The 27,597-nt window shown below is 36.7% G+C and overlaps 1 long non-coding RNA gene across 10 annotated transcripts in view; it reads right to left on the bottom strand.

Moving 5' to 3' along the window:
• Window positions 1-27,597, bottom strand: part of LOC26528437 — a 62,458-nt gene that overhangs the window by 11,664 nt on the left and 23,197 nt on the right. For all 10 annotated transcript variants that reach the window (XR_006357540.1, XR_006357542.1, XR_006357543.1 and 7 more), the window contains exons 3-4: window positions 21,920-21,992; window positions 16,531-16,601 (exon numbers count right to left, since the gene is read on the bottom strand). This is a non-coding gene — a long non-coding RNA (uncharacterized LOC26528437). The remainder of the gene's footprint in view (window positions 1-16,530; window positions 16,602-21,919; window positions 21,993-27,597) is intronic.

Here is a 27,597-nt window from a genome sequence, read left to right as displayed (position 1 = left end):
GACCGAGCACTGCAAATCGCTTGGCGCCACTTTAGGACAATTGACATAGCTGTGGGAGTTGTAACTGACTTTTCCACTCTCAACCTCTCAGTCTCTCAGTCTCACAGTCTCTTAGTCTCGGTTTCTGTTTGCTTTTCGCTAAATCAGCAATAGATTGCAGTCACATTGGTCGCAGCTTGACTCAGACCGCAGAGCTAGTTTCCATTACAGATTCCAAAAGGCATTTCGAAGCGAGTTGAGTTATTGGTGCCCGTTTTGGGTGTCAACCTCAGCAGTATTGTTGTTGTTTTTTTTTTTTTTTTTAGCATTTGTTCATATGGTATATTCAGATTTCACAACAACAGCAACAACAACTAAAAATTGACAGTTAAAATTGCTTACAAGTGGCACGAAGCGCTTTTGGGGCTTTGAGCTTGACTCGACGCAACTCGACGCGACTCGACTCGACTCGGCGACTCATCAATGAAGTTGTTAAAATCTGCGACAAGGGCCACTCGGGACTGACGTCCACCACGACTGAGACTGGGACTGACACTGGGGCCACAGTGGGCAGTGGGAGCAACTAAAACTGACGGGCTTTTTATTTCTTTGATTTTTTTTGCCTGTACTTCTTACACTTGGCAGCTTCAAGTGTCAGCGCAACTCGAGAGACAGCAGAAAAATTGTAGAAAGAAAAAAGTTGAAAACTTAAAACTTGAAGAGCGCCAAATAGTTGTTGGCGGCGTGGCAAAAAGTTGACATGCTAGATATGCTAAATGTGGAGGATATATGTATGTCTAAATATATGTGGTTGATTTATTAATAAGTGCTTTTAGTGGTGGGAAATAGCTGTAAGACTCAAATATCAATTAAACAAAGTTCAAATGGAGATGGAAGAGGTATGAAATGGAATGAAATATACTTATAATATATGTCTGCTCTCTGAGTCTTTTGTCGAAGATATCTTCGTGGTGGGAAAATAAATATAGCACTCAAATATCAATAAAAGCAGCAGGTATGAAATGAAATGAAATAAATTTATATAAATGCTGTCTGAGTAAGATTAAAAATTACTTAAAAACTTTGAGTGCTTCTAAATAAACTTAAAAAAAAAAAAAATTAATTAAATAAATCAAGACAGACAACAAATGTATATAAAGAAATCTAGAAAAAAGAACGAATTCAATTTTAATAATTTCTTTATATAATTATATTATATATACATATAAATGAATCTAGAAAAAAACAAAAAAAATCAATCTTAATAATTTTTTTATAAATAGAATATAAATAAATACTTATAAATACACATATTTATTATATATTAAAATAATTTATATATGTATATTTATGATAACATTTTAAATATATTTCATTTCATATCATACCCATTCCACCCCTAATCTGAACATATTCAATCTTAATAATTTTTTTTATAAATATGAATTATATATATTTATTAATGTTTATGATTTATGATTTTACATATTATTATATAATTAATTATATTTGTAATTTTTATATTTTATATTTTTTTCTTATATTATTATTTTCGTTATTTTTTTAAAAATTTATTCCTTATCTTATTTATTTCTTTCTTTATTATTTATATTACATTTATGTATATATAGTATATATTTATTTATTTACATCTATGTATATATATATATTTATTATTCATTTACATTTTTGTATATATATTTATGACTCATTTGACAATAAATTTAATTTGATATCATTCCCACTCCATTTCCAATCTGAAGCCTTTCGCTACGAGTGTTTACTGTACTTACGAGCTAAGCACCTTTGTGCCTTGACGGAAATTTCGTCAGCTGCCTATAAAAAGCAATATTCCGCATATTCGCACCCACATCGGAGCGGACTTTAGTAGGGCCGAGCGAACGACGGAACAGCCACAAGGACACAGGGCCATAAAGTGTCAGCTATTTGGGGCTAGGGAGCCGCTGCCCCACCGGCAACGGAACGGTAAACGGGCGTGGAGCGGCTCTCGAGCGGCTCTCATTGCTGGGCTCGTCATATTTTATGCCCAAATAGTTAAACGAATGCACAAACACACATAAAAAGAAAAGCTGGAAAATTGCTTGTAAAACATTTTTGTGTGTGACATTGACACAGGGAGCGAGAGAGAGGGAGAGCACAGACTGTGTGTAAGAGCGAGAAAGACATTTATAGCAAATCTCCCGGCTACGCAACACATTCCCATAAATCACAAAAAGCATTTCAATTTTTTTCTCTCTCAGCTTTTTTTCTGCTGCTGCTGCCTGCCTACAACACATTTTGTTTTTCTTCTCATCTGTTTTTTTTTGCTGGCTACATTAATGCTCCTACCCACACACACGCACACACACTGAGTAAATAGGTGGGGAGCATAGGGAGAGCATTTGGTAATGGGAGTCTCTGGTATGTAGCTGACAGCCTATTTGCGCCTCGGCAGCCAGCGTCACAGCTAGGAGCCGGCTCCTGCCAGGCGCTCGCTTTGGCTTGGTTTTAAGCTATTTATGATTTTAACGGAATACCCTGTACATTCCAAAGGTGAGCACATGTACTTAAGCAACTCGATTCTACTTTCTTTGGTGGGAAATTAACAAAGAGATTCCAATTGGACTTAGGCCAGGTTGTTTTATTTAATTTAAGTTAGACTAGTGGCTTTCTTGGCATTTGAGGGCTAAGACTATGATAAACAAAAGTTAATATATTTAATTTATATACAGAAAATATTTAAAAATATTCTTATTAAAATGTCACAATTTATATTTAATTTAAGTAAGGCTTATTTATGTCAAAACTCTGGGGCTTAAAGGCGTAAGAATATTATACAAAAAATATATATTATATATCTTTATTTATTACAATATATAGAAAATGTTTGTAAATATTCTTATTGGAATACCGCAATTTATTTTTTATATATTTATTATATATTTATATTTATATTTATATATATATTTATATTTATATTTTTTATATATTTAATTTTTTTTTTAATTTTAATATTATTTAGAGAAATTATCTAAGGACAAAATAATTTAATTAATTAATAAGAAATATGAAATTTTGAAATTAAATATCAACAAATGTTGCCAATAAGATTCTCATTGGAAATTGGAAATACTGATATTGTTGATGATCTATATATTATATATAAATATCAAAAATATATATAACAGGAATATCTTATTGTATTCAAATATTTTCCAATACACTCTTAATTATAACAAAAATAAGTATATACAACTATACATTGATATTAATACGGAAAGAATCCTTTGCATTTAGCTCTTGTGATATACCCCGCTCAATCACTTAATCTCCACACTAATAAGCCATATAATTTCTTTGCCATGCCCTACCCACACATCCTCTTTAAACTCTCTACAGGGTATACACACACACGCATATATGCTGTGCTCTATTTCCAATTTCCAGGGTATTTTCATAGCTGCCAATAACCCATTTGATGTGTTTTATTTTGTTCATTGCTTGTTTTATTTTTATTTTATTTGCATGCTGATTTTTCCGGGCCGCAGTTTGGCAGCACAGTGTTGTTTATATAGCTCCCAAAAAGAGGGGCGCTCATGGCCTACCCGTGGGGGGGAAAGGGGTGCAGCAGCTCGTGCAGACTCGCGAATGTTTAACAAATGTGTGACATTTTTTTGTGCACGGGAAGGGGCTGAAGATTCGCTTGTGTGTGCGGAGGGAAGTAGGGAAAATGTGTGGAAATTGTTGTGGAGACCTCTCGATTGCCTCGATGCTCTGTGTGAGTGTGCGTGTGTGTGCGACAGACTCTCGACGCTCGACTGTGGCGCTGTCTGTTTGCTCTTTGCACACGCGTTTGGAATTGATTTTTATGCTGTGATTATATTTTCGAAAAGGTTGACGATGAGCCAGAATCAAGGCTGGCAGGAGACGGCGAGGTTGGGCTCTGTTATAGGGGTCGCAACACTGTTTGTATATATAATTTATTTATTTTTATTTTTTTTTTTTGTGAGAGAGCAACAATGAAGTGTCGCCAACACGCTTGAAAAAAATATAAATTAAATTGTGCGTTCATGTTGTTTTAATGGGCTCCCACCGCCCAGCTTGGAGGTTGGGGCAGATGCTGCCTGGGGGCTGATAGTCGACGGCATTTTATGCGCCTTGTTTAACGATCGGAAGTCATATTCATAAAAATATGTCAATGAATTGTGAATTATTTATGGCTAGAGCACATAAAAAAAAAATAACGAAAGGGGGGAATCAAATAAATTTATATAACTCTTTGCGTAAATAAAAAAAAAAAAAAATCTTAAAAAAGCGCCCGTTACGCACACATATGTATATATGTAAACCTGATATCGCTTGTCCAAGATAATCAAGCATTGCGGTCTTTGATATGACTTATTGAGCTGTGGTGAGGCCGCTTGATGGACAGGCAAATGCAGTTGATATACCCGGCCGCCGCAGCTCTGGCAGCTCTGAGAGGTATCAAATGTTGTCAGGCCTAGCCGCGAAAGTGTGTTAAGAGAGGCGTTTGGCTAAATTGGATTCGGCTGCTGCTGTTGCCGTTGCCTTGTGCTCAATTCCGAAAGCTGAAATTGAAACTGAACTGAAACTGAAACTGAAACTAAAACTTAATTGCAATTAAAGGCGAGTCGAGGACCAGCCTGAGTATCAGCGGCAACACCTACCATTCAATTAAGCTCTATGTGGCTGGGCGAGGCGAGCTGGGCGAGCTAGGCGACCTACATTCAGGCAAAAGCTTTGGCCGGCTACGTTCCGGACGTCAGTGGACGTGTTTGTTGGCCAAAAGGCTTGAATTTCAAAACGACAATTAGAAAATTTGCAAAATTACAGAAGAGCGCCCGGAGAGCGGAAATTTTTAATGAAAAGTGCGCGCAAAGTAAAAGCAAAGAGTGGGAAAACTTGTCAGCCAACTAGCGCTTGGCCAATGGCGGGCGTGGCCCAGGTCCGGTCGGCCAGCCTGTTTTGGGACAGGCTGCATTGTCGAGACGTCGATGCGACTTGCCATTAAATTATGGAGTGACTGGCAGAGAGAAAGAAAGGAAGAGGGAGGGCGAGAGAGAGGGGAGGACAGGCATACGACGGGTGTTAACTTGGTAATTTTATGCCTGAGTTAACATTTAATTTGTGTACATGATTTTGTGGATTTTATGCGGCGCTATTAAAAGTGAGCTAAGGCGACGTCAGCGTCAAGGAGCGAGCAGTGGAGAGAAGTGAAGAAAGAGCGAGATAGAGATAGAGCTAGAGCTGGCAGCTGACATTTTGATGGCTGCAAAGATTTCTGGCAAGATCGATGCATTGACAGCGCGACAGCTTAATGCCCCTTGATTTGTGTCAGCTGAATGAAGAAGATATATACTTATATATATATATATATATATTTACATAATATATATGCACAATCTATAATGTATATAAAGTGATTAACGGTTTTGTTTGTCTAATGAGGTAGCCATAAAAAAAAGCCATCATAGATATTCTATATTATATATTAGTTAATTAACTCTTTTGTCTGTCTAATGATATAGCCATAAAATAGCTATGAGCAAGTTAGTGTATAGCCATAAAATAGCTATGATGAAGCTGGACGAAACAACCGGAAATACTTCTCTATGGCGAATTGAGGAAAAATTTAGTCTGGTAATGAATAACTTTGACTAGTCCGGATAAAGCAAATCTCGCCTGATATCAGAATATAGTTTAAAGTAAGTTGTGGCTCAAATCTAATTCTTAAAACATTGGGTTTCCGATATTAGAAAAAGCAAAATCAAGTTTTGAGGTATATAAGATATACAGATAAACTTCTGGACTTACAGACTCATACACAGCTGAGGAGTCTGTCAGTTAAACAAATGGATGAACAGACGGACAAATATATCCAGAAAGACTCATATATGTTCCTCTTAATCCACACTCAGCTTATATAAAGGCTTCAGCAATGTCTTCTTCTGCCTGCTACACTCATTTTAATCAAATCAATATATCCTGAATGAATTCCCATTTGATAAGCTTTGTAACTCTATCTGACCTGCCCACAATATACATCCATAGGTTAGCTCATATTCTGTCTTTTATGCATTTGCCACATTATGTAATCAGCTAAAATGCATATCGCTCATACGCCACATTGACCCCGGCTGACAAAGCCATTTTCATGTTTGGCCTAATGCGGCGCTCATTCGAAACTCATTTGAATTTTAACACTTTTGTGCGCTGGCTGCTCTTTCGCTGCTCTTGTGCCAGAGAAGCAGCAGCCGCAGTCGACGCTGACGTCGTCGTCAACGTTGTCGCTTTACGGCTCGTAAAAAAAAACTTTTTTGGCGCCGCACATTATTAAAATTTCTTTATGACAAGCGAGCCGAGTGTAGCCAAGAGTCGAGAGTTGAGAGTCGAGAGTCGACGACGCGACAAAAGGCATAAAAACTGGTAACAAAATATTTGTGTTTGCTGTACCCTGTAGGTGCGGAAAGCATAGGGGGTTTAGGCGTGGAGCGATTTAAAGCTGAGCACAAATTAAAATTAAATATAAAATATTAAAATTAAACATTTTAAATAATTATTAATTATAAAACATGGTAAAAAAAATAATAATAATATTAATAGCAAAAAATTAAACAAATCTTTTTTTTATAACTTATAAATAAAATATAAAAATCCAATCAAATCCCTTATAAAAAAAAAAGTAATTAAAAATATGTAATTTCAAATTTATAAAAATTTTTAAATTCAAAATATGTATAATATTTAACAAAAATAATAATAAATAAATAAAATAGAAAATAATAAATTATAAATAAAAAACTGTTAAACATAAAATTTAAAATAACAAGTAAATTATATAAAAAATTTATTTTTTATATTATTATTTATATATTATTGTATAATAAATAAATTCATAATTAATAATATGATAAAAATAAAAACAATATAATAAATATGAAATATTGAGCGATAAATAGTTTTATAGCTTTACTTATTTGTTATTATTAAAAAAACTTTGTCTCCCTCTACTACCTTTTCCCTTCTCTAAACAGGGTATTTTCTGCGCAGAGCATTGCCTCTTGGGCTTGTACCGCCCAAATAGCAAAAATTTGTTTTGGTCTTTAGTTTTTGCATAAATTAACATGAGATTTATGTGCCCGTTGCCATTTGAAACGGAGCCAAGCTAAAAGCCCGCACACCACCCTAACAAGTGCATGAAAAGCTAAGGATGGCCACGAAAATAATAGTCAACAATTTTGAGGGGCAAGAATTTAAAGCCAAAAGCACCAGAGTCAGAGACTCTCTTTGAGAGTTTTGCCTGGAGACGCGCGCACGTGTCTGGCATAAGAAAAGAAGCTGCGACCGACAGGAGCTTGAGGATATACCATATATATTTTAGCACCGACTTAAAACTCAACTCTTTCTTTTCGAAGTTGCCGTTGTTTAAGTTGGCAACTTTGCAGCCGTCTGGCTTTAAGTGTGACAGAGCCGTCGCTCGTAATGAGATTTTTCATTAAGCGTCGCGCTGCTTATTTTATGTGCATAATTTAAGTCACATTTTAACAAGATACAAGCAATAAGACAACGACTACAACAAAAACTCGACGACAATCAAGCGATGCGCTTTATATGGGCCATAACGGAAACTTGTTTTTAATTAAAACCTTTCCGTTTCGAATCCCCAATTGCCATTTAAAAGATCTCATACAAAGCGATTCGATACGATACGCTTCGCTTCGATTTGATTCGATTCAATTTGAATATTTAAAAACGCATAAATAACGGACAGATAAAATCTCTGCGGCTGCTGATCATTTCTAGCTGCCAATTGGTCCAACGATTTATGAAGTGCAATTGGAGCAAACAAAAGGAATCGATTAGCTGCGCGAATGGACATGAAATATTATTGAAAGAGACTTTAAGATATGCTGAGAGACTTGTTTTTATTTTATGGATATTGCTATAGCAGAGACCATTAAACTAATTTCGAGTGTTTCGACTGACATGTTATTTGGATTTTAGATTTGAGTTTCGCTTTTTCTGAATCTAGTTTGAGTCTAGTCTATAAACTGGTATTTTGGAGTTTCTATTTCAGTCGTCTATGTAGTAAAAGATTTTTATGTTTTTTTTTTATTTACTTATTTTTTTTAATATAATTTTTATATATAAATATAGTTTCAATAGTTAAGCTAAGAATGAATTTTTCCTGTAATATAGTGTACAGTATTGTATGGAGCATTAGAATAGAACACTTGAAGACTTTAGAAAGAGCATCAAAGTTTTTTAGTTTCCATTCCATGTACATGATAATGTAAAATATTTTCAGTTCCAGAGAATGAAACGTGAAAGAGCGCCTTTTTATAACTATCTTTTTATTTGCTTCTCCTGTAAATTTGTGTAGCACTTTAAAGAAATATTCTGCCTTTCTCTTCTCATGAAATTATATTTGAGTTTATTTTTCTGTTCTGTATGCTGTATGCTAAATATGTACTACTCAAGTATAAGTAGTTCCCATTTAGAACATTTGAAATGGAACGCCATAAATTGCAACTCATTATTAGTACAACTGTTCTAGACATAAGTTGAGTAGACTAGTCCACCATAAATATAATAAAATCTATGGAATGGAACACGTAATGTGTGTTTTTGATTTCCCAGCTCTGCTTCTGTGATTATTGCTCTTCGCTAAATTTGATAAAATGCAGTCAACCGTTCGAGTGTTAAATATTAGTGTAGAGCATTGCAATGAAACATTTGGAATGGAACGCTCAACATGCCATGCCATTAGCATTAGGAATGACGTTGATGGGTTTTGATTTTCTGTAGCTGTTGCTGTTGCTGCTTCGGTTGCATGCTTCAGTTTTTGGTTTCGTTTGGCTTGACCGATGCGGTTTGCTGAGGTCTTGATATTTTTTCTCGCGGAAGTCACGTAGCGAGCGCACAATTTGAAAATGAGTTTTGTCGGTTTTACACAAGACTATAACACACACACACACATACAGAGAGAGAGAAACAGAAATCATTAATGTACAACACCCAACATTGCCGCATGCCACATGCCACATTCAACATGAATTGCTGCTCTTTCGGTTGCGGTCAATGGAAGCCGCAGCAGGAATTGAGCAATTCGCACGTCTGGTTAGTCAAAACAAAGTAAAGCAACGAGCCCAGTAGGCGTACTATGAACAATTGCGGACACATACGACGCGACCATCCAGACTACAGGAAAACGCACAAAACAAAACAAAACAAAACCAAAAACAATCCCAACTATTGCACCGAATATATATAAATATGTGAGTTGCGACCGAGGCGAGTGAGGCCAGTGAGTGACCAGGCTGGTTTCATTTCCAAGAAGTGCCATAAATTCGTCAATTATGACGGCTGAGCATGCGGACGCATGATCAAATCGATGAAGAGGGCGTGGGCTGGGGTGGGCGCCGTAGGGTTAGCAATCCTTATAGAAGAGGGAGCGGCTCAGCTGACAGCTGTCAACCGCTAAATGAGCAATGGTCAACCAGCGAAGACTACGAGATTGGAAGACATCAATTGATTGAGTCTGCCTTTTAGTAAAAGTGATGAGGAATAAGTGTTTATATAGAAAGTTGATCTTTGTTTATATACTCTATAGAAATATTTATGAAATTCAAATAACTGCTAAAAATAACATTACAATATTGTGGCATTTGCTTTAGTATCAAAGAGTGGCAACGCCAAAAAGAGCTGCCAAACTGAAAAGATCAGCTATTCATATCCTTAACTAAAATAGTAATATATGATAAAGAAATATTGAAAGTTATCAGGCACTATGAATTGAAGATCATGACATTCGCCAAGTCTGGCAACGCCAAAAAGGATATCCAGATTGAAAATAATATATTAATATTACATATTCATCATGGTTTTTGAACTGCTAGTGGATAAAGATCATGGTATTTATCAAGTCTGGCAACGCCAAAAAGTGCTAACAAAGTATAAACTTTGCAAAGAAATAGTTTTTAAGAAAAATAATTATTCATTTAATGAAATATTTCAAGTTTTCTGGCATAAAACTATAAATAGCATTCAAAAGGTCTGGAAACGCAACATAACAAATGAATTTTAGACCAACTTAGAATTATATTTCAGTTCAGCTAAAAACCTATAAAATTGAACAAGAATAGTAACTCTATAAAACTCTCTTCTTAATATAATCCACTGATAGTAATAATAATAATAATAATAATAATCTATTGATTTTCCTTCCATCTGCCCTCAATATTCGAATTCATATGATAATAATTATTGTATATAAGCTCTCATAAATCGATCAGCAGCAGCGTTGCCCAATCATGATGCAATCTAATAAACTAAAGATAAGCTGCCAGCCCCCATATTTGCCCAATAAAAAAAGTGAAACATGAGTATAATTCGTCTCATATCGGAGGAGCTGGCAGCCTAATCCCGGGCTTCCCAGCTGGGCCATCACAACAATTCAAAATGTCTTTCTAATCCATTTACAATCCATTTACGAGCTTCTTTCTAATTCCAGTGACGAAACCAATTCCAAAACAAGCGGCACAAACAGCAAACACAAAATGCGGGAGCGTTGGGAGCTGCCGAGGCGCGCGCCCACGCACAATTGCAAACACGTGTGCGGCGTGCAGTCGGGAAAAAGCGGAAAAACCAAGAACGGGCAAACGTCGAGGCGTCATTTAATTAACCCGCGAATGCACACATCCACGTCCACATCCACGTCTGCGTCGACTATGACCACATGATGAGGGTCACCAGCAGCGTCGATGCTCGCCGCTCGCTGCTCGCCGCTCGACGAAGCCGTCGTAAAATGTTAAAGTTATTTTTATGCGCTTTTAATAGACTCGCGCTTAGACTCAATGTTAGAAAGACCCCATGAGTTACAGCCCCAGTCACACTCACTCTCACACTCACAGTTACACTCACTCTCACACTCACACTCACAGTTGCAGTCACCTCCCCCGTCACAGTTGCTGCTATGCGGCTGCATCGTATTTCATGTTTATGAATGCATTTTTATTATGATTTTGTTGGGCTGCGATACGTCCCACCCGCCGCTCCTCTCCCACCATTGCGCTTTCAGTTTCATTTCATGTTTACGACACGGATTTCGGATTCAGGGAGCCGAGTGAATCTCGCCCGAGCAGTCATAATAAAGTTGTAAATATTGATTTTATATAACAATTAGCATTAGTCACATTAATGAGCAATCTCTTTTGAAATTTCGGCTGGCCGGCAGCAATTAGGGCGACATGAATGTTTGGATTTTATGATTTTATTGAGACATTCATTCAGGCAACGGCTTTAAGCTAGGCCCAGTCAGCAACGGCCAAGTGGGGTTAAAGCCATTGTGGAGGCATATTTTCCAGCCAGGCAACAGTAGTCATAAATCTTGAGAGCTACCCGAAAAACATGCCATAAAACACATGAAGACTGTGTAAATAACAGAGAGTGTGAGTGTGTGAGTGAGAGAGAGAGAGTCAGCAAAGGGATACTTAAGTATGAGGCAGCTGAAGAGAGAGCTGCAAGAGTGGGAGAGAGACAGAGATAGGCACCTTTAAGCATGTAGCAATTTATGTGCGAAATATTTTTGGTTAGAGTTTTTCTTTTGCTGCTGCTGCCGGCTGGCAGCAAATGAAATCAGGCATTGCCCATGAAGCTGGTGGCCATTAATTTATGTAAAGCACAAATTATGATTGGGACAGAACAGTGGGCAGACACTGGCAGAGCTCCAACTAGGCCTACCCAACTGGAGCAGAGCAGCAGCAGCAGCAGCAGCAGCAGCTGTAACGCGATGATTATGCAAGCAGCCGAGTTCCCATAAAGCCTGATGATGATGAGGCTGGTTAGAGCAGAGACCAGGCCGAGCGAGAGGGCCAGGCATTTGAATTGGGTGCTGCGGTTTCCTTTTTGGGGGGAGCCATCCAGCAGTTAAGGGTAAGTGAAAAGCACCGCAAGAAGAAACGACTTTGGTTAATGGCGCAAAATGTTCGCAGTTGGCAGACCCAGCCAGGCACGAAAAATGATTTATGGCACAAGGAAGTTAATTTATTAATTTCAGGACGCTCCAAATGCAGCAGCTACAGCATCAGCAACAGCTAAAGGCGAGTTTTAGGCGGCACCAGGAGCAGATCCTGACATGTTTACAAGCCGCCTGCTGGTAGGGATCGCTGGCAGAAGCGACAGCGGCCCAGTTTTAAATTAGAAACAGAACAAAAACAGCGCGAAACAAGCGCACGGAGATTACAAGCGGCTAACCAAAGTTGCAGAGGAGATGGGATAAAGGGGCTGCCCTGTATATTAGAGAAATATTTCTGGAAAAATAAAGCAATTTTATAAAAGCACATTGAAGAAAATAATATTAAGCAGTTTATAGGGCTAAAAATGTAAAATGTGGCATTTTTTTAGGCTTCATTGACTGCATAGGGAATACTGAATTTATTAACAATATTTACATGAATACATTTTTTTATTAAAACTTTTAAAAATATTTGAAAAAATATAAAAAAATATATTTAAAAAATATATTTCATGTACTTGATAAAAAATATATATATACAAAACATATGTACATTAAAAACCTTTTTTATTATAAATAATAATAATAATAAAAATAGTACTATGTATTAAAATCATTTTAAAAAAATATTTATACATACAAGTAGTTCGATAAGTACAAAATTGTAATATAATAAAACTATTTTATAATATATAAAAAATAGTTTAAAAATTTAAAATCTGTTTATTTAGAAAAATGTACTTTGTATACTATTTCAAAAAATAAAATAAAAATACTAAACAAATTAGTTAATAAAAAATATTTTGTATTTATATCTTTTTTAAATATTTTTTATTTATTTTTAAATATTTTGTATTTATATTTTTTCTTATTTTTCATTTTTATACATTTCATATTCATAGTTTTTATTTATTAATTATTCTATTATTTTTGTATAGTTTTTTTTTTTTTTTCAATTAATTACTAAAAAAATCGTCCAATAAATGTATAAAATTTAATCGTAAATTTAAATCACTTCTGTTTTGGTTTACCTCAATGTGGCTTGCAGTTCAGATCAGAAATTGCGTATACGCCTAAATGGCCAACCCTGATGTTCAACCCGTTCGCTAATTGATGAAGGTGCGCGGGGCACAACTCAATAAAATCAAATTTAGCTCATTAGCAACAGAAATTGATTGCAATATGTTTGCTTCACTTTGATCTAAAGGCACTTAGACGAGCCAACCATAAATCGAGCGGAGCGAACCGAACCGCACCGAGTCTGGGGTCCGCACATATATAAATATAGAATCTATGGCGCAGCAGTTGCCCCAGAAAGCGGGCGGAGTGCGGCACGGAGGATGGGGCGGCGGCAAATGCTGAGTGAGCGACTCTGAGGCTGATGGAAAGCGCATGGAATTCTCCGATTTTCTAGTCAATTTCTAACAGCGAGCGGGTAAAATGTTGCTCTTGATTAATTGCACAATCCCAATACGAAATATTCCATCGACACCCGAAACATTCCTCATTTCAAGTTCCCGAATTCCGCTTATTAAATCATCATTCGCTCACTCTGCTTGAGAATGTTGAGAAATTGTTGCGTTGACAAACAATTTCATTGGCAGATTGCGAAAAGAAATAAAAAAAAAAAATCGACTTTTAGATTCGCTGTAAATCAAATGATTATAAAAACATTTCATTCGCTTTTAAATCTCTTTCCTTTCTTTTTGTTTTTTTGTTCTTCACATTTGTGAGTTGGCGCCCATTAAACTGTCAGCGACTTTGCTGTCTACGGAAATGAAAGAGACAGAGAGGGAGCAGAGAGAGAGAGGGCGCAGGAAGTGTGAGTGAGCGCGTTGAGTGTGATGCGTGAACAGCTCAAAGGCAGAGCAAAAATTGACAGTCGATGATGCCTTTCATCTATTAACCTTGTCTATGTAAACACAAAGAAACCAAAATGCATTTCAAGCAAAGCGAATGATTGCAATAACTTAATTTGTAGTGGTCAGCTATTGATGTAGTTAATTAAATATTAATACTTTATATTATATACGAACTGAACTGAGCGAACTGAAGATATATGCAGCAATTTGAAGAAGCAGAAATTGCTCTAAGAAAAAAAAAAAAAAAGCTGAGAAAAAATGTAAATAGTAAAAAAATAAGAAAATAAATTTGTTATATAGTTATTGAGTATTTTTCATATATATTTATTTTTAATAATTTAAATATAATAATAAATAAATTATTTTAGATAAAAAATAATAAAAATATTTTTAGTAATAATAATTATAAAAAAATGAAACAAAGTACAAATAAATAAATAAAATAATAATATTAAGTTAATCATGAATGATAAATGAATTTAACTTATTAAAAAATATTTAATAAAAAAAATTAATTAATTAAGTTAAACATGTATATAAAATTCAATTAAAAACAATATTAAAGAGAACAAAAGTAGAGTTTGAATATTTTTTATAATTTAATATAAGATTTAAATAAAATAGTAAAACCAACATAATAATTGCATAATTGTATAAATTCAATAATATATAAAAAATATTTATACAAAAATATATACAAACCAAATTATAAAAATTTAAGTATAAACAATGCCTGTAAAATCGTTAATCAAATGAATTTCGTTTTAAATTTAGTTAAATTTCTATAATATTTTCTAGCGTTAAATGAGTTCACCAACAACTAATCAGCACGCAAGTTGCTTCCTCATTTGCTTTATGTATAAATAATTTATAAACATAATAAAAGAAATTAGTTTTCAGCTTGAGCAGGCATTCAACAATTTTTTTATATTAATGGATATCTAGCAAATACCGAAATATATTACGTAAATAAATAAATTTGCGGCCGAATGGGCCTCGAGCGTACACACACTCAAACACACACGCACACACACATATGTTTTGCTATATTTTCAATTTGAGCAGCTAGGGCAATATAATAAATTCGTTGGTAATAAAAATACATCATCAAATAAATAGTTCGACCGTGTTGCACACGAACAAAAGCAAAGTTCGAGCCGAAACGATCATTTTTATTTTATTTTATTTATTTATTTTATTTTTGTTTTGTGTAACTTCAGTTCAGCAAATACACGGCAAGTTAAATAAATTGCATCTACGCAGCGCCCGTCCGGCGTTTGTCGAGCTTATCTCTGGCCACACCAGCCATGGCGGCAAAAGGACAGACAGGCTGGGCATAGGACGGAGCCAACCCTTAAATCACATTTTGCCTAATTTTTCGCTGTCAAAAAAACTCATTAATCTTTTGGTCTGGCTGGCAATGGCAGTGCCATGGAAAATGGAACAGGAAAAAACATACGCCGCACGGAAATTGCTATACGAGGGCGCCACACAGCCACAGCCGAGCCCAACCAGCACACACACACAGACACACACACACCCAAAAACCAAAAACCAAAATCCGCTCTCACCTTGCCGAGCTGGGCGAAATTGTTGCTGCCCTTGAAAAATGAGGCTCTCGTATGTCAGACGAAGCGCAAATGTCACCCCAAAAAATAAAAGTTGCTCGAGCCGAAAGTCGAACGTGTGTAATTTATTTAAATTTAAGGATAAAAACAGGACCAGGCGACACAGACTCTCCACTGGGAAGAACCCCGTTCGCCTGGCCCACTTGAATATTGATTTCTTGCGTAATCTTTGCGGCACGCCCGCTGGCTGCAACTCCTGCTCAGCTCTACTCCTGCTCCAACTTCAATTTCCACTCCCAGCCCGCTTCGCATTCCCGAGCCCGATAGTGGCCAGGCCTCCATTGACGTTTCATATTTATTAATGAGGCGCATTTGTGTTTGGAATTTTTAATTGGGCAGAGGTGAAAGGAGAGGGGCAGCAGTCGAAGTGGGAGAGAGGCGGGCAGAGGAAGGCAGCAATGCCACGGCCTATGGCATAAATGTAATTGAGTAATTAACATAAATTATAATACATAATTTTCTCTTGGCTCTTGCGTAATTATTGTTAGGTAAATTAGATTTCAAGTCGTGCCCCCGCCTCCGCCCCCGCCCACACACACTCTGCAGAGTTTAAGGAGAAATTATTGTATGGCATTTTGCAGTGAATGTATTTGCTTTGCCGCGATAAGCAATTTATGTTAAAAGTTTTCGCTCAAAAACTTGGCCCACAGCTCCATCCACATTTCCGCTAACTGGCAACTGCCAACTGGCGGCAGACTCCCAAACCAAATCAAACTCAATCAGCATCAGCAGAAAATCTTAAATAATGTTTGCACACTGCCAGCCAAAGCAATCGACAGTCAAAAACAACGACAACGATGGCAGTTGACAGATGACAGAGACAGAGTATGAGAGTTTGACAAAAAGCAAGGATAACAGCATCAGCATCAACTTCGGTATAGAGGTTGAGTAAAGACAGCCAAAAGCTGTCTAGAGCAAGAGGTGAAGGGTAAAGCGAATGAAGTCCTGATAGTTATCATAATGCGGCATATGAACTTGCCTTGGCTTGTAATCTAAAACTTAGATATATGCAAGAATTACTTACCTCAATATAACGAAGGATTGTTTCTTGGCATCTATGGGAAAAAGGAGTCTAGAGACTTATCAAATATATTGCTGAAAAGAAGGAAAAGAAAAGCTGATTAGAGCAAGAATATGGGAAGAACAAGTATATGGGAAAATATATATTGAGTAAGAAATTGCGGTCGACATAGAGTTAAAAGAGAAAGAGAGAGAAACAGTGGGGAGTATGAAAGGCTAACTGAGAGAGAAAGTCGAAGAGGTGACAGAGTAAAGGACACAAATTTTCTTACTAATAAAGTATATATTTCCCATCTTTACTTCAAACCTGTTTGCATGTCTCCCAAAATAATATTATTTGTACTTCCCAAAAGCAACAACAAAAAGTTACGCATTAATCTGCACATGTTCATACCCAAGTCTATCGCTCTTAGCCCCAACTATCCAGCTTACCAACTATCTACCCAATCTGGCTAAGCCTTAGCATCCATATACATCAAAAGGTAAAAGGAATTAAGATAATGAAAAAGTTAACCAGGGTCTGGAAGCCAGGCGAGCGTAGCATCATATATACCATCATACGCAGCACTTCAAAATATTTATATACTTTGCATAGTTTTAAAGCATGCTCAACACTCCAAAAAGCAAACAAAAAAATAAATAAAAGATGAAAAAGTGTGTGTAGAGCATTTAAAATGCTATCAAAATTTCCACACTTTTCAGACAGACAACCCAACACGCAGCACACACACACACACACATGAGAACGCATCAGCCAGGTTGGGTGCTGGGACTTGAACTTAGAAGCAGGAGCAGGAGCAAGAGCAGGAGACGGCGGCTGAGGCTGAGGCTGAGGCTGAGGCAGTCATCTGTCAGAAGTTGGCAACCCTGCCGCCATATTGAATTTTGCTGTGTGTCTGGGCTTGGGCTGCCTGGTTGAGTTTGTCTGTTGGTTTTCAACCCACCTTGTTGCTGATTGCTGCTGCTGCTGCTGCTGCTGCTGTCACACACACATCAACAGAAGCAGCAGCAACAACAACAACGCTGTTGGGATTTCAACGCTCTCTTACACACACACGCACACACACACGCACACACACTCACGCACAGCCATAGAGTGAGATAGCAAATGGCAACTTTGTGCATAATTTTGCGCCTTGTTGTCATGTTTCATGACTCCTCTTGATCACTCCCGCTCCGCCCATGCCTCTCTCTCTCTCTCTCTCTCTCAGTCTTATGTGTGTTTTGTGCTGCCTTGTAAAATGTAAATAAATACGTTGAGCAGGAAAATCATTTTTGTCTGTGTAGTTATGCCAGTTAAGAGGTTTATGCGTGCCAGCAAATCAGGAAGAGTGACAGAAATTAAAACACATAAAGACGTACATACATACAAAGCTGATGGAAGCTGTAAAGTGAATGCACAGTTGATGGATGGAATAAAACTTAAAATGTCCATGCTTAATGGAAAAACAAGAAATTATGATTAATGAATGGCTGAAATTATACAAAGTGTAATTAGCTTAACTGGCGGGAGACGAGTGAAAGTTGCTAAATGATGGCCAGGTGAGGAGAGGACTTTGGAGACCAATAATAATGCAAATAATAATGAACATTTTAGAGACCAGTAATAATAAATGAAAATGCTAATACTACTTATTACTTTAATATTAAAAGAAATATTTATACAAATTCTAATGATAATGCTAATACTACAACAAATGATAGTAGATTAATACTAATAAAAATATTAATGAGAATTTTAATACTAATTCTTCTCCTTACTGAGTGCAATACTTAAATAAAAAATACTTATGCTAGTGCTGGTACTTGTACTAATATGTATACTAGTATATATAAGAATCAAACTAACACCTCAATGGAAAAGCCCATACAAATAGTGGTAATAATACAAGTACTAATTATAATGCCAATACCAATTCTAATATATTTTATAATAACTTATTAATACTAATGCTAATAAAGAATTATGTCAATGCTAATACTAATTGATAATGATTTATTAATAATAATTTGAATACATAAAGAATAATACGAATACTAATAATGACATTTATATTAACAGTAATTCAAAAACCTGATGATGCAAATACTAATACTTATTAATAGCCCCAATACACTACATATGATAATAGTAATACTAATACAACTACTAAAACGAATGCTAATACTAATACTACTACGAGTACTGAAAATAATACTAATATTGGTATTAGCTAATACTAATAACTACATATCAAAATATCAATTCCAGTACCAATGTAATATCAATGCTAATACTAATACATGCATATATGTATACGAATATTCATAATAGTGCTGACTAATGCAAATTAGTACTTATATTGATATGATTATTACTGACTAAAATCCACACTAATGACCATCAACAACAATAGCGTAAATTCGATAATTTTACAAGCAATTTTAATATTAAGAACATAATCTTAATATTGAGCACGTATAAACACAGCAGTCTGAGCCAAGCTGCGTGTGGGGAAATTGCCTAAGCTTGTTAGAGCCTCGCTTTGGCTGGCTTTTATGCGACCAATTTCTACGCACTATGAAAAGGGGTGGCCGGCAGTAGCAGCCGAAGCAGCCCTTGGGCGGGCCGACCACCCCTTCGGGCGCTGCTCTGCACGCAGCTATCATCAACAATAATAACGAGAACACAAAGCACAAAGGAAAAAGCCTCTGCCCAGCCACGCCCACTCGCTGTGCTGTGCTGTGCGGCGCTGTGTGGTGCTGTGCTGAGTAAGTTAAGCGTCAAAAGTTTTGATAGCTTGTGAGATGCCTACTGGAGCGACTCCGGCGTCTGCTCGCTGGACCCCATTGAGGCAACGTGGAGAAGAACTTGGAAGAGAACGAGGCAACATTTTTCATTTTTAGTTGAGCACAATTTTTTAACACAAAACTTTTATGTAAAATGTCTTGCGAGATAAAAGTTTAAATTGTCAATTGAAAATGTTGTTGGTAAAAGTTTTTTTTGATTAATTTTCACTGCGCTGCGCTGCGTTGACAATAAAGTCGATGAGCAGCAGAAGCCAGAAAGTGTGGAAAGACCCAAACATTTACATGTTCGAGGCACGAGGCAGACAAACAATTGAGCACATTAACGCGCACAGATACAAGGCGAGAGTGAGAGAGAGAGAGAGAGAGGAGAGAGAGAGAGAGAGATGGCAGCTACATATCTGCGAGGGAGACGGAGTGTGAGTCCATAGCGATTTGCATGTGAATGTGTTGAAATAGAATTTAATGGCAAAAATAACAATGAAAAGTGAAGAGCAAATAAATAAAAATAAGCTGCAAAAGTCTATTGAAAATCAGAGAAGAAGAAAAAGAAGAAGAAGAAGGCAGTGCGAATAAAGCAGCACTTAAAAGGGAATTGCGAATGCCAGAGGCAGGAAGCAGGAGCTGCTAAAACGTAATGTGTTTCTAGAAATCCTTTTATGCATAGGTATTATGCATATGACAGGAAATTACATGAAATTGAATTTTATTGTATTGAATCAATATAAAATTTGTTTTATATCAATTTTTTAAATAATTTTTGTGAAATAGTCCAGAGTCAGTTTCAGTTAAACGTGAAATTTAGTGTTGCAAGTCGAAATTCCATTTAGAGGTATTTTACAGTCATTACCAAATGTATGCATATTTTTCTATATTTTTGCTATTCTCTTCAACAAACTTTTTCGTTTTTAGTCAAATTCTTTTAATTCTACCCTCCCTATGCCGAAATTGCAGGATATTTTGTAGTTTCTTCTATATATATTTATTGAGCATTACATATCTTTTTTTTTCGAAATATTTGAAATATTTATTGTCATTAAATGTTCCATATTGCCTTCCATATTACAGGGTATTTTTTAGTCTTTACTAAAAGCTACAGCAGTTACTCTCTAATTCTTGCGGTCCTTCCATTGCTCTTCTTTCTTTTATCAAATATTCTATATTCTATACCCTGTCTTTATAAAACGTTCTATAATATATTTTAAGTTTGACTAACTTTCAGGGTATTTTTCTTAAAATTTTACTCTATGTCTCTTGCTATCTTTTTCATAATTTTTCATATTTTCATCACATTTTGCTATATTCCACTCTCCCTCTACCTAGTTTGCAGGGTATTTCATAGTCTCCATCGCTCACCTTTAGTCTCCCTCTCATTTCTCTGTAGTCTACTCTACTAATGCTTTTCTTTTTCATCAAATTTCCTCTATGCCTCAACCTTTGTCATTGCCCGAGCTCTCCGGCATTCGTATTTACTTGTTTTTTGCCCCCTTCCTTGTGATTTAGTGTAGGAAAAGCCATTTTGTACAATTTCCACACGATTGATTTCGCAAATTTTCGCCGCAAGTGCCCCCAGAAGCGAAATAGCAACCGCAGGCCCACTACTCCGCACAGCAGCTCTGGTCCCAGCAGCTGGGCCGAGCTGTCGGGCTGGTTTCTCTGCGCTCCGTAATGCCTTTTGCCCCGTAGCCACAATTACCCAAAAAGCCGATCCAATTGCTACCGATGCCGCTGCCGCTGCCATTGCCGCTGTCAGCTCTTGCCTCAAACTCCTTTGAATGCCAACCAACCAGGCCGGGTGGCATATGACTACTTTGCTCTAGACTTATCGAGGAACACATCTAGCTCTAATGCAATTAAGCCGCCCCGCATTGCCTGCAATTCATAAATATTTTATTTGACCTCGGCACAGGAGCATAACTTTCGAAAGGACCAAAGTCCTGGTAACAAACCGAAAACCCGAAACCGAACGATAAAAAAAAAAAAATCCACACACACACACACACACACACATACACACAGGCTGTGCAGATAGACATTGCGTATACGCCAGCGAGGTCGGTCGGCCAATATGCTCTTCTACTTTTTGGGGTCATTATTACTTAACGCCCTGGCAATGTTAGGCAAATTGCTTTTCGGACGAGTCCCACTGGAATGGGCGCTTCTCTACCTATATCCCTCTCCCGCTCACTCCCTTTTACTCATATTAGAGCGCTACATGTGCTGCCATTCCTCTGTATCTTCGTCTACGTCTCAGTCTCTCTGTGCCCGTGTCCAACCCTCCGAGTTGGAAAACAAATGGCGTGTGGCAACAGCAACGGCAACGGCAACGGCAAAAGGGTTAAAAGGTGCGGTTTGCCACGCTTCATGTTGCTCCTGCCACGGCCGCGACACCGGAAACAACCACCTAAAGTGGACACCAGCTGCATTTGCTTTTGTCTTCCGTCTGTTTGCTCTATGAGGGCTGGAGGGGGCCTGAGGTCCTTTTCTTTGCTTTGATGTGCCACAAATTAATTGCCTACAATTAGGCGCTCCGGCAAATGTCACTCACTCACTCACTCATTCGCATTCAGCTTGAAGTTCGACTTGGAAGCATTTCTGACACTTACCGTTATTCCACCAGCCTGTCCAGCCTGTCCGCTTGTAATGCCAGCTTAAAGGCTTGCCCCAAAGTCCCAGAGTCTGCAAAGAAAAACAGTTTGTTAGTGCCGAAAAAGTTGCGATCGAGCAAAGTCCACTACAACACGCCGCCCGACAAAACATATGCCATTACAGCCTTACTCGTGTCTACTTGTGGCATGTCTGTCACATGCAGAGGTCACTTGAATACGAAAAAAATAAAATAAAAATAAAAATGAAGAAAGTAAAAAGGGTAAGAGGCTAGCCAAACTTGCTGGAAACTTTGCTTGTAACCTCGGCCAGAGAGCGACTTTCTGCTAATGAAAAGTGTCTGCCGTTGGCTCTTCGCAAAGTTTTTCATTGACTGGACCCAAGTCCAGTTATGCCAGCGGAAGTTACTTTACTTTACATATTTATTTTCTTTTTTCAAGTTCCGCTTTTTATTTTTATTGCAATAAATAAAAGAAAATCGAATTAGACATGTGCGGCGTAAACAAATGGAAGACTTGATGCTCTATGAATTGCTAAAGGAAATTTGAGATATATCAATATATCAATTAATTTTGGGATATGATATGCTAACGATTTCATTTTCATAAACGTCTAGCTTTAGGCTTATAAAAAGACAGCCTAATGGAAGCTATTTTTGGTTTTATATTCATAAAACTAAATTTTCTATAGTAAGGAAATATATCTACCATTTAACTAAAAAGGGTTTGGCATTTTTTAATTTTTAAAAGTTATATCTCTTCAAGGAAAACTCCGATTTGAATAAATTAAATTTTACTGCAAAGAAAAAATAATTAGCTATGATGAAGAAATGTTTCAGGTCTATAAAAATAATTATTATATATGACTGTTATTTTTGAAATGTTATTTTAATTTTTTTTATATATTTTTTTTTATTTTTTATTTAGTTATTTATTTTACTTTTTATCTTTACTCTTTTAGTTTTATAAATTTTTAATTTCAATATTTTTATTTAAATTTATTTTTTATTTATTTATTATTATTTTTTTAAACTTATTTATTTTTTTCTTTTTTTAATTAAAAAAATGTCATCCCTATTCAGTTGAGAAGTGTTCTGTGTGATCTATGAACTCATTTTTCAATAATCAAAGCTAGATTTCCTTTAAAATCATATCATTTCATCATTCAATTTATTTTTATATACATTTCTTGAACTTTCATTTGACTCATCAAAATGTTCATTTCCACTCAATGCTCACGGCTCAGAGCCTTCATTATTGGTCGAAGTTCTTTGGAAAAGCAATATACTTCAACTGAGCCGCACAATTCACAATTTCACATTCAAGTCTATGGCAAACTGGCTGGAGATATGAAGTGAATGCTCAGGCTTCAGTCTCTATTGTTGCTCAAAGTTTTCGTGCCAAACAGAAATTACATTTCGGTTCGCATTTGGGTTTTTATTGTTGGCCAAGTCCCTGGCCACTTTCCTAATGGCAAGCACAAAGCACTGACCGAAAGATTTATTATCAACTGTCATTTTTGCTCGCTTGCTCTTAATTCCCACACTCTACATATATAAAGAGATATATCCACACGCACACACAGACTATCTCGCTCTCTCTCTCTCTCTCTCTCTCCCTCTCTCTCTCTCTCTCTCTCTCTCTGCTGATGCTGTCTGTGTCTGCCTGCCGCAAAAGCATTTGTTATAATCAAAAGTTCTTGACTATATGCGCTGATTGCGCTCTGTGCTTTGATTTCTCTGAACTTTCGCAAATAGTTTTGCCATTTTGCCAACGCCAAGTCGCGCCTCATGTCGTATGCGCAATTTATATGGCTTAACGCTGACAGTTCAATAAGCCAGCTCCACAGGCTGCCATTGCCACTCCGCTCTGACTGTCTGTCTCTATGACTCTTTAATTTTCATAAATAACCGAGAGCAAAAAGTAGTAGAAGAAGTAAAGTTATAGGCCAGCAACTATTGCCAACTACCTGAGACCCTAGCCACTAATTACGCATACGCCGCGTTGCGGGGCTGCAAAAGTTACAAAAGTTCCTTAACCTAGCCCAGTCGACAGCCATTTCAATAACTTCTGTTGCAGTTCCCACATAGCTACGGGGGATTTAGCCTAGACTAGACACACTCACTCTCACACACACACACACACACAGAGACATAGACCAAAATTTTTGGCTACCATATATCGTTTTAACATAATTTCTGTGGCAAAATTAACTTTATGAACTGTTGAGCGAAACGGCAACCCGGCAACCCGGCAGCTCGGCAGCTCGGCAACTCCACAACTCCACAACTGGCAAATGGCAACTAAAGCTAGAAGACAGTCAGTCCTTGGAGCGTGCGCCGCACAACCTGCCACTTAAAACAAATAACAAAGTTTTGCTTAACTTTGCGGCAAGTCGCTCGATGGGCTCGAATCGTTTGCCTTTGACTTTGCCAGCGCCCTGCCAGCTCCTGTTGCCTCCTGCCTGCTGCCAAGGAGCTGCCCTAGTCAGGCCCTGTCAAAATTATGGCCAGACACAAAGCAATGTCGTTGTGCGGCTTTGTCTTGGGCGTTGCAGGAAATCATCCGCAGTGTGCGATGCCTGCACCTAGGCCCCTCGACTTGCCTCTAGCTAAATTACGTATGAAAATGGATTTTATTAAAAAAAATGAAAAAACAAGAAAGGAAGTTGACGACGGTAAGCAACTCAGCAACAATTCTGTTTACGTTTGCCCATCAACAATAAATTGAGAGCCGTTAGGCCAAAATAAAGCAATATAAACATGGAAAACATTTAGCAACAATCAAAAAGAAACTGGAAAACATTTTCAACAAAATGAGCAAATCAAATAAATTTTTGGAGTAAATATGTACATAAATGCAATATAGAAATTTAAAAAAATGGTAATATATATATTTTTATGAAAATAGTAATAAAAATATACAGCTGTGTTCGTGAAAATAGCAGCAAAAATATACAGTAAGCTCACGAAAATAGTAGTAGATATTTGCAGCTGTGTTTATGGAAACTATAGCAAGTATATTCATTTGGTAATGAAAATAGTAGTAGATGATGAAAATAGTAGTAGTTAATGAAAATAGTAGTAGTTAATTAAAATAGTAGTAGTTCACGAAAATAATAGTAGTTAATGAAAATAAAAGTAGCTAATGAAAATAGTAGTAGTTTACGAAAATAGTAACAGTTATTGAAAATAGTAACAGCTAATGAAAATAGTAACAGCTAATGAAAAAAGTAGTGGTTCACGAAAATAGTAGTAGTTTATGAAAATAGTAGTATATATCTGCCTGTGTTCATCAAAATAGTAGCTTTCTGCAGCTGTGTTTATGGAAATAGTATTATGTCTATACAGCAGTGTTTGTAAAAAATAGTAGTAGATATTATTAACTCTTCACGATATTTGCAGCTTCCATAACACGAAATACTAATAGAAGCTGTGCGTACGAAAATAGTAGTAGATATATGCAGCTGTGTTTCTGACTTTACTTTACGAAAATAAAAGTCGATTTTTCATTGGAATTTTGGGAATAGTAGTTAAGTGAATCAGTATTCATAAAAAATAGTGGAATTGTAAAAAGGAGGCTCAAATTATGGCCACTCGGGCATGACAATTTTAATGTGTTACAAATCTCTCAGTTTTCATTAAAACCTTATTTTTATAAGCTCTTGAAAAGCAAAACTCAAGAAGCAAAAATCAATATTCGATTCAAATCAAATCAATTCATTATTAGTTTTGGCTTAGCTAAAAATTAGCTTCAACAAAAAATGGCCAACACTAGCCAGGCTGGCAAATATTCGTCCATTCGTGTCCTGCTGCTGGCTTTTTGTCAAAGTGAGTGCAAATAAATAGTTTGGCTTTCAAAATCTACAGTCAAGCAACTAAGAGGCTAAGCAAATATGAATTGAATTTATTTAGCATTTCAACAGACATGCTAATTGGAATAGATGGTGGAGTTGCTCTGGGCCTCCAAACACACACACACACACACACACACATGCTGCTGATGGCCCACTAAAGAGCAACCAATAAATGTGGAGTTGAGGCTGAAAGGCTTTTTGGCAATTGGCTGTAGTGCAGCTTGAGGTAATTGCGCTTGCTTTCAACGCCCCAGCAAAATAATAAGCGTTAACAGCAGAGGAGAATAACACCTACAAAACACACTCCCACACACACACACACACACACACAGGGAGAGAAAGGCAGAGACTGGCATTAGAATGGCGCCAAGTTTGGGGCCAACTTCATGAATTTTGAATGAACGCAAAGGCTAAACTAAACCCGGAACCTGGGCCTGTGCCTGTGCCTGGGCCTCTGCCTGACTTTTCTTCTTCAGTTTTATTTTTTCATCGTGCAGGCGTCACACAGTTGGCACTGCGAGTCCTACACGATTCGCTGTTGTCGTCGTTGCCATTGTCGTTGTTGTTGTTGTTGTCGTTGTTGTTGTTGTCGACAACCGACGACTACTTAGAGACGCCTAAACAGCTTCATTACTTTTATGAGGCTGGCGGCGCGCTTCGTTGGCTCGGCCCATTGTCTGGGGCTTGGAGCCCATCCTCGTCTGGCCAGGCGCAAATTTGTTTGTGTAAATTAAATGAAATGACTGTAAAAATGCCAAATAAGCTAATTTGCGGTTAGTTTTGCCTTTTACATATATATTTATATGTATCTGTATATATATATATAAATGGGTTTGAGTAAGCTCTTTTATAGGGCCCGGCCATAACTCTGTTTTGGGCGCCCATCATTATCAATCAAAAACAAAATGGCGGCCATTGCTCACTTTAACGGCTCACCCCCTGCCACTCAGCCGCCCTCTGACTTGTTGTTGTTGCTGTTGTTGTTGTTGTGGTCATGTCCGTCGACCATGTCCGGGCTGCATTTTAAATGTAGACAAGTCTGTTCCGGGCGCTATTTGTGCCGCCCGGCCATGAATTTTGCATGAGAGTTTAGTTAAAGTGCAGCTGGTGCAGAAACTAGCACCGGTAGCAGGAGCCGCAGCAGGAGCAGGAGCGGCAGGAGCAGCAGCTGCCTGCAGCACAAAACTTTTTTTTTATGGAACTATACGAGCAAAGTACTGACCAGGGAATCGTATAGGAGTTACCAATATGAAAATGTATTTCTCTTAAAGAATTCCGTTGGATTATAGTTGAAGTAAAGTATTTTAAGCCAATGAGAAATCAGTTAAGAGATAAATATAGTTATACATTATATATGTAGGAATATTAATTAAATATTTAATATTTATATATATTAATCAGATATTTAGAAATACTAAAGAATTTCAAATTTGCAATCAGCAAAATAAAATAAAAATAAAATATAAAATAATTTATTATTAAAAACAATATATTCTTTTAGGCATTTTTATTAAATTTTAAAGGCTGCAAAAATTTTATATTAAAGTCATATTTCATAGTATGGGAAAAAGAATTAAAAAACAAGCCCTTAGCAGCTGGCCTAATATATCAAGCCGACAAACCCTAAAAAAAATAAAACATATATATTCATTCCATCTACATTAAAACTTCAATTAGCATAAATAGATAAACATTAACGAAAAAAAAAAAACCTTTCGCCCAGAGCTGATATCTAAATGGATTACAAATTAAGCCAAAAGTAATAAATTTTCGAAATACACAAATAAAATAATTTAAATAAAATCCAAAGATCCGCAAAAAA

This window comes from Drosophila mojavensis, unplaced genomic scaffold, assembly GCF_018153725.1.
Source record: "Drosophila mojavensis isolate 15081-1352.22 unplaced genomic scaffold, ASM1815372v1 contig_74, whole genome shotgun sequence".
In the NCBI taxonomy this organism is placed as follows: Eukaryota; Metazoa; Arthropoda; class Insecta; order Diptera; family Drosophilidae; genus Drosophila; species Drosophila mojavensis.
Note: the sequence above shows the minus strand (reverse complement) of the source record. Positions and strands in the feature narration are given on the sequence as shown.